Source organism: Adiantum capillus-veneris, chromosome 18 (assembly GCF_014529385.1).
Source record: "Adiantum capillus-veneris isolate H3 chromosome 18, ASM1452938v2, whole genome shotgun sequence".
NCBI classification, from domain to species: Eukaryota; Viridiplantae; Streptophyta; class Polypodiopsida; order Polypodiales; family Pteridaceae; genus Adiantum; species Adiantum capillus-veneris.
Window position 1 is genome coordinate 73073918 of NC_140948.1, and position 7064 is coordinate 73080981.

At 45.6% G+C, this 7064-nt stretch overlaps 1 pseudogene; it reads right to left on the bottom strand.

The window, feature by feature from the left end:
- Nucleotides 1-974: 974 nt before the first annotated feature.
- LOC147435866 (uncharacterized) lies at nt 975-4922 on the bottom strand (annotated as a pseudogene).
- Nucleotides 4923-7064: the final 2142 nt, after the last annotated feature.

Below are 7064 nucleotides of genomic sequence, written 5' to 3' on the forward strand. Positions count from 1 at the left end.
GGAGCTTGTGTGTGTGTGTGTGTGTGTGTGTGTGTGTGTGTGTCTTTCTCTCTCATCCCCTACAAGAAAGGCTCGCCCCCTCCCAAGTAGGGATTGCAAAGACTTTTTTTGTTCACACACAAAGCATCCAATTCCCTTAAGGTTGACCTTTGGACACAACCTTTGAATTTTGGAACCTTAGCATTTTGGAAGTCTTAATGGGCTGAACCTTAGGGTCTTTTTAGCCCATTGTTGCACATGGCTCTTTTGTAGATGCCCCCCCCCCTTTGGATCCCTATTTTCCCTCCTTTGGATCCCTACTGTGGCCGGTCTGCTAGCTTAACCAATATTCTAGCTTTTTCTCCCCTGGCACTTCCCCATATTAAATGGTTAGTTTAACATGAGAAAATCATTCAGGAGAATTAGATATTGAATATTATGACAGGCGGTACCCTTGTACCCCATATACCATGATCCACAAGTGCTTAGTTATGCATATGGGATAATGTGCATGCCATGTGGAACCCTATTATATGTTGGCTTTGCATAACTTGAGCTCTTCAATCCTATCCACTAACATTAAGCTCTAGCCATCTGTCCCCATCTACCCTGCTTGTCAAATATCTGCAAAACCTTCTAACTTTGAACTTTGATATCTTTCACACCGGGGCTTCGTTTGAGGAGCCGTTTAGACTAGCTTCTAGAGCACTTTGAACACTACATTCTGGGTATTAGAATGGCCCTTTAGACACTTGGACTTACCTTCCCAATTGGCCTTTCTTGAAGCCTTTTTGGCCCCAAAACCCACATTATGCATACATCTCCACTGGCCCTTGCCTGCCTAGGCCTTGCACACCAGCTTAAACCCTCGACCCCACACATGTAGGCACCCTTTGCACTGCTCAGCACCACCTCTAGCTCCGACCAACTTTGCATGCACTAGCATTTTAAATTTTGTAACTTTGCTTCCTCATGAGCCTGTCCTTGATTAGATTTAGCTTGCTTCTTTCTTTCTACTACATTGTGGATCTTTTTTGACATTTAAACTCCTTATTATTTACATGTTGATCGTGAAACTCCTCCATGTGTTGTTTTTGTGCATAGATGCCAGTGATAGTTTGTAAGTGTGTTTCATCGAGTCTCTCGAGAACATGTAATCTTTTTGATAGTCCATGACCTGCCCACTCTATGTCCTTGTCTACTCAAAGTGTGGGAATCAAGAATTCTATGGATAATATGGCATTAAATACAAACATCAAGTTAAAAGGTGTCGTACTAAATCGATGTTTTGTAAGCAACTCGGTATGCCCAGCTGATGGTAGTTTTTGGTCGAATCCGCTTTTGATTCATTCACTATCTTTGTGAGCACCGTGAGTAGAATTTTTCTTGTTCTCTTTGATTGTCTAGTAGCTTGAGGATGATAATGTGCTGATTTGTGAACTCATCTAGCAAGAGTTCTATCACTTCATTTAGAAAATGAGTTCCTCTGTCCCTGACTATTTCTCTAGGTAGCCCATATCTTGGAAAGGCATTCTCATACATAATTTCAGTGTTGTTTTTGCATCATTCTTCTATGTGGATTTTTCTTTGACCCATTTGGTAAGATAGTCCATGGACACTATGATATATTGAGCATGTGTACGATATGCAGGGGGTGTTATCAACCCTATAAAATCTATGTCCCATTTGGCAAAGACTCTTGCCCCCATCATAGGTCTTAAAAGCATTTTGTCTCTCCACATACGTCCGCTTGTTTGTTGCTGACATTTGTCACATCTCTTCATGTATGCTTCAACATCCACGAACAAGATCGGTCACCATATTCTTGCATCAAGAATTGTTCTTGCGGTTTTATCAACAAAAAGATCTACCACGGATTTTGGCAAAAGACAAGACGAAGAATAGATTGTAGCCGACTAACCAGCGTAAATTCACTTATGCATAAAAGACCCTGAAACAATGATGCGGGCTATCGCCCGTGCAGCATCCATGCTCCCTTCACCCGTACACAAAGCTCTGGTGGTTTTTCCCTTGCTCCCGAGCTTGCCTCCCCTGTTGACCTCCTTCCCGAGCTCCTCTTGGCGGCTTCTTCCTTCCATAGACTACCCAAGGCAGCCCTCCCTTTGGCAAAAACTTCTCCTTGTGGCCCGACCACCACCTTGCAATGGCGTCAACTCTCTCAGCAGTCCATGGCAGCTCTGCCAACCGATGGAGCGAGCCCTTCACGGCCTGTCTACTGCCGTATGCAGTGCCCTCAACCTTGGTGGGCCCACTCAAACAGTGTCTGCTCCTCAATATAACGGGCTGCCCCCTCGCCACAGATTGCGACCTCTCTTGGATGGCTATCCCCTCAGCCCCTCTGTTCTATCAGATCATAACCTCCTTCATGGCCAAGCCCCTTGGCGGCCACCTCCTCTCCTGCAGTCCGATCCTCTCCCACCTCTTCACCTTCGTAATTTGTGCTGCCATGCCACCAGACAGGTGGTGCCCCTTGCCCCCAAGTGGCACAACCCTGCATCCAGATGGCGCAACACCTCTTGGAAATCTTTAGTTCTCTGCATGCCAGGCCTTCCAAAACAAAAAAAAAAATGCCACCTTGTGACTACAGACAAACATCCTTTTTTTTGTTTTAATAGCTCAAAGCTATTTTTATTTTAAACCTTGCTTGGCGACCGGTCCCACGCTCGCTATCACGCTCGCTATCGATAGTTGAAAAACTTCCCATAGCGTATCATCATCCCCATGTCGATCACCTTCGAACAAAAGCAACCCCACCATACCCTCAAACCTTGCTTTGGAACCAAGGCCTTAATGGCTCCAAGCAAACATGACTGACCTGCAAGAGTAAAATCTCGGATGCTTTGATACTTGCAGATAACGGCGACCGCAACAAGAATTGGCCGCTCCGAATCCCAACGCAACCATAACAGCAGCAAACATCTCGACCATTAGAGGCCCAAAATCGTTGCGTGACCTGTAAAGTGCCACATCTGGCATACACATCATGATCAAGCTTGCTGCTATCAGCATCAGGCACCGACTCCACTGCTTTGACTTGTACCTGTATGATTCCATAGCGAGGCTATAGCCATTATTCTAGACCGACATAACTCAGTCGTACCATCATTGCCCAACCCCTCGTTGAGCATTCATGCTCAACCATAGCATTATTTAGGTAAAGTAGCATTGCATAAGAAGAAACTGATAGATACTATGTACAAGATCTAGATAAACAGCATTAGATAGATAAAGAGAGATTCGCTGGCTGTAGCACCCGCCTGGATCAAATGGAAAGCCATAAGCTCTCCCAATGGTAATGCAAGATCCGTCGGGATCAAATACATGGCATAGAGCACAGCCATCTGTCTCTAGTACATGCATAATCAGCCACTTTTTCGCACATGTAAGCCCAAAAATCAACCTCCCGTGCAACTTGACATAACATCGACCTTCAACCTGTATCCATATGCCGGCTTCACATACAAAACAAGTCTGTAGAGCAACCTGTGAAGCATCTGCACCATACATCATTTTTCTCTCACCTACTAGAGAGCCCTCCATAGCATACCTCTCATCACGAGAGCTTTGCAAACCATGCAAAACTACCTGTAAAGCAACTTTCAAAAGCATGTCCATCAATAGCATAACACCCACCTTTAGCAACATGTCTTCCACTACCACTACTTCTTGCATAGCCCAACCTATCTGTGTTCCAAGCATACCCTTTGTCGTAGGCCCTTCAAACGGCATACACTCTATACATGATTCACTATGTAAGTCTTTGTCTGCCATAGCCTTTGATACTTCATCTTCAACCACATCATGCGAGAGCAAATTGGATTGCTCAACCACCTTTTCCTTCTCTTCAAGGACTTCGTCTACGACCACATCATCCACTAAGCGAGAAATATAGCCATGATCTATTACCTCCATTTTTGATAGGTCGACATCATCAACACCTTCTGGAATGCACTGCCACTCTTCAACACAATCGGTAGGGCAAGGTTGCCCAACCCCTGGCTAGCTTCCTCCTGCACAGCTTCGACCATTGCTTTGTCAACATCTTCAAACTTTTCCTGTGAGCTCTGATCCATAGCTTCCCTTGATTCTTCATGCATACACGCTTCGACCAAGACCGCATCCTTGCTAGCTGGGCTAACAGACTCTTGTACAGCAGCATACCAAATTGGAGGTACAAACTGAAACAAATGACCAGAATTGGTTACCAATGGCAAAGTAGCTACCTCTTTGACGCTTGAACTCCCCTTTAGCTTCATGGCATGACGCAACTTTATTGCCGAGCTATATCCATAGTCTGCCGGCTTCACAAACCCATCTCCAGCTTCTTCTTTCCTTTCATGATCTTTGCCTTGGCTAAGCAAACCATTTTCTCATAGTCCTCTGCACCACTGCACTCGACCTTCTCTTTGATTCGCGGATGCAAGAAGGCTAGAAACTGCTCTTTCTTGAAATGATCTCCATTTCGCACACATGTAGCAGTAGCTAGTCTCTCCCAAATAGATTCAAATTTACCCAAAAACAAAGCAAAATCTTCACTTACATCCTGCTTTAGCTTGCTCAACTGTTCACCCAAGTCCGATGTAGAAACCTTCTTTTTTGAAAGGCTTCAACAAACTGTTTGCAAATCTCTCTCATCGACTGACGATCTACAACCTTCAATCCTTCAAACCAGGCTTTGGCTCGTCCTTGTAGAACCAATGGTAGGGCCTTCAATTTGGCTTCATGTCCATAAATTCTCAAGTGCCAACAGGTATAGCTCCAGATCGAAAAACCAATCCGCAGTCTCTTCTTCTCCAGCAAGCACCAAGTCAATATCATGCATCATCTTCAGGCTTTAAAACTTCACCAAGGAGCAATCAATAGATCCTCCGTGGGAGCAACATTGATGGGATGGGGGAAATGGGAATACACACGGTACACTGACTAGATGCCTCTCTATAGTAGGTATCCAACACCCCAAGCCACACAGAATCACACACACACACACACACTATTCGCCAACCTTTACACCATGGACTCGTCTATGAGCAATCACAACTACCCACACTCACACATGAGCACTTCAGCAATAAACCCACCAACAAACGATCGTATCCCGACACCATTGGATGCATACAACTTCCCAACTTGCAAATGCACTCACACAGGGAGACGACACACGTCTAAACCACCCCCAAGACTTCGTTCACACAATCTCTCTCCCTCTCTCTTTGCACACACACACATACTATCCGGAGCTGCAGCTACCACGGATTTTGGCAAAAGACAAGACGAAGAATAGATTGTAGCCGACTAACCAGCGTAAATTCACTTCTGCATAAAAAAACCCTGAAACAATGATGCGGGCTATCGCCCGTGCAGCATCCATGCTCCCTTCACCCGTACACAAAGCTCTGGCGGTTTTTCCCTTGCTCCCGAGCTTGCCTCCCCTGTTGACCTCCTTCCCGAGCTCCTCTTGGCGGCTTCTTCCTTCCATAGACTACCCAAGGCAGCCCTCCCTTTGGCAAAAACTTCTCCTTGTGGCCCGACCACCACCTTGCAATGGCGTCAACTCTCTCAGCAGTCCATGGCAGCTCTGCCAACCGATGGAGCCCTTCACGGCCTGTCTACTGCCGTATGCAGTGCCCTCAACCTTGGTGGGCCCACTCAAACAGTGTCTGCTCCTCAATATAACCGGCTGCCCCCTCGCCGAAGATGGTGACCTTTCTTGGATGGCCATCCCCTCAGCCCCTCTGTTCTATCAGATCATAACCTCCTTCATGGCCAAGCCCCTTGGCAGCCACCTCCTCTCCTGCAGTCCAATCCTCTCCCTCTTGAGGCCATCTCTTCACCTTCCTAACTTGTGTTGCCATGCCACCAGACAGGTGGTGCCCCTTGCCCCCAAGTGGCGCAACCCTGCATCCAGATGGCACAACACCTCTTGGCAATCTTCAGTTCTCTGCATTCCGGGCCTTCCAAAAAAAAAAGGCCACCTTGTGACTGCAGACAGACATCCTTTTTTTTTTGTTTTAATAGCTCAAAGCTATTTTTATTTTAAACCTTGCTTGGCGACCGGTCCCACGCTCGCTATCGGTACTTGAAAAACCTCCCATATCTTATCATCATCCCCATGTCGATCAGCTTCGAGCGAAAGAAACCCCACCATACCCTGAAACCTTGCTTTGGAACCAAGGCCTTAATGGCTCCAAGCAAACATAACTGATCCGCAAGAGTAAAATCATGGATGCTTTGATACTTGCCAATAATGGCGACCGCAACAAGCATTGGCCGCTCCAAATCCCAATGCAACCATAGCAGCAACAAACATCTCGATCATTAGAGGCCCAAAACCATCGCGCGACCTATAAAGTGTCACATCTGGCATACACATCACGATCAAGCTTGCCGCTATCGGCATCTGGCACCGACTCCACTACTTCGACCTGTACCTGTATGATTCCATAGCGAGGCTATAGCCACTATTCAGGACCGACATAACTCAGCTGTACCAACGTCATGTCTTCCAAGATACCCCCATTGTAGTATGGGAAGATTGTGATCCAAGGGGCCTCGGTGATAAAGCCAATGCATCTTACAATCGAGGGGTGAAGTTTTTGCATTCCTTGCTCTGTCTAGAAGCTATCAAATTTTGCCTCATTCCCTCCCTTGTAACATTTTCCTACATATGTAATGTGCTCTGGAAAGAAAGAATTTCTTTTAATGGTGTATAATGTGCATACACCAAAAGAGTATGCTCCAAAGGCTTTGCATCTTCCACCATGGCTTCATGGGTAATACCGATCAAATGTGTGCACTTGGCATTCAATGTTGTGCGCATGATTGTGCTAGTGTCACTAGCATCTGATCAACCACCTATGACCGCTCACTTTTATATTGCCTAGCATTGTCCTAATATTACACAGACACTCTCATACTAGTTCAAACAAACCATAATGGTGACTTAAAGACTTCAAAAAATTGCACAAGATTATACTAATACAAATTGATAACCATTTTCAGTTTAAAATGCTATGTTTAATCGTGTAAATGCAGTAAGAACAAGTAACTCTTAAGAAAACCATCCA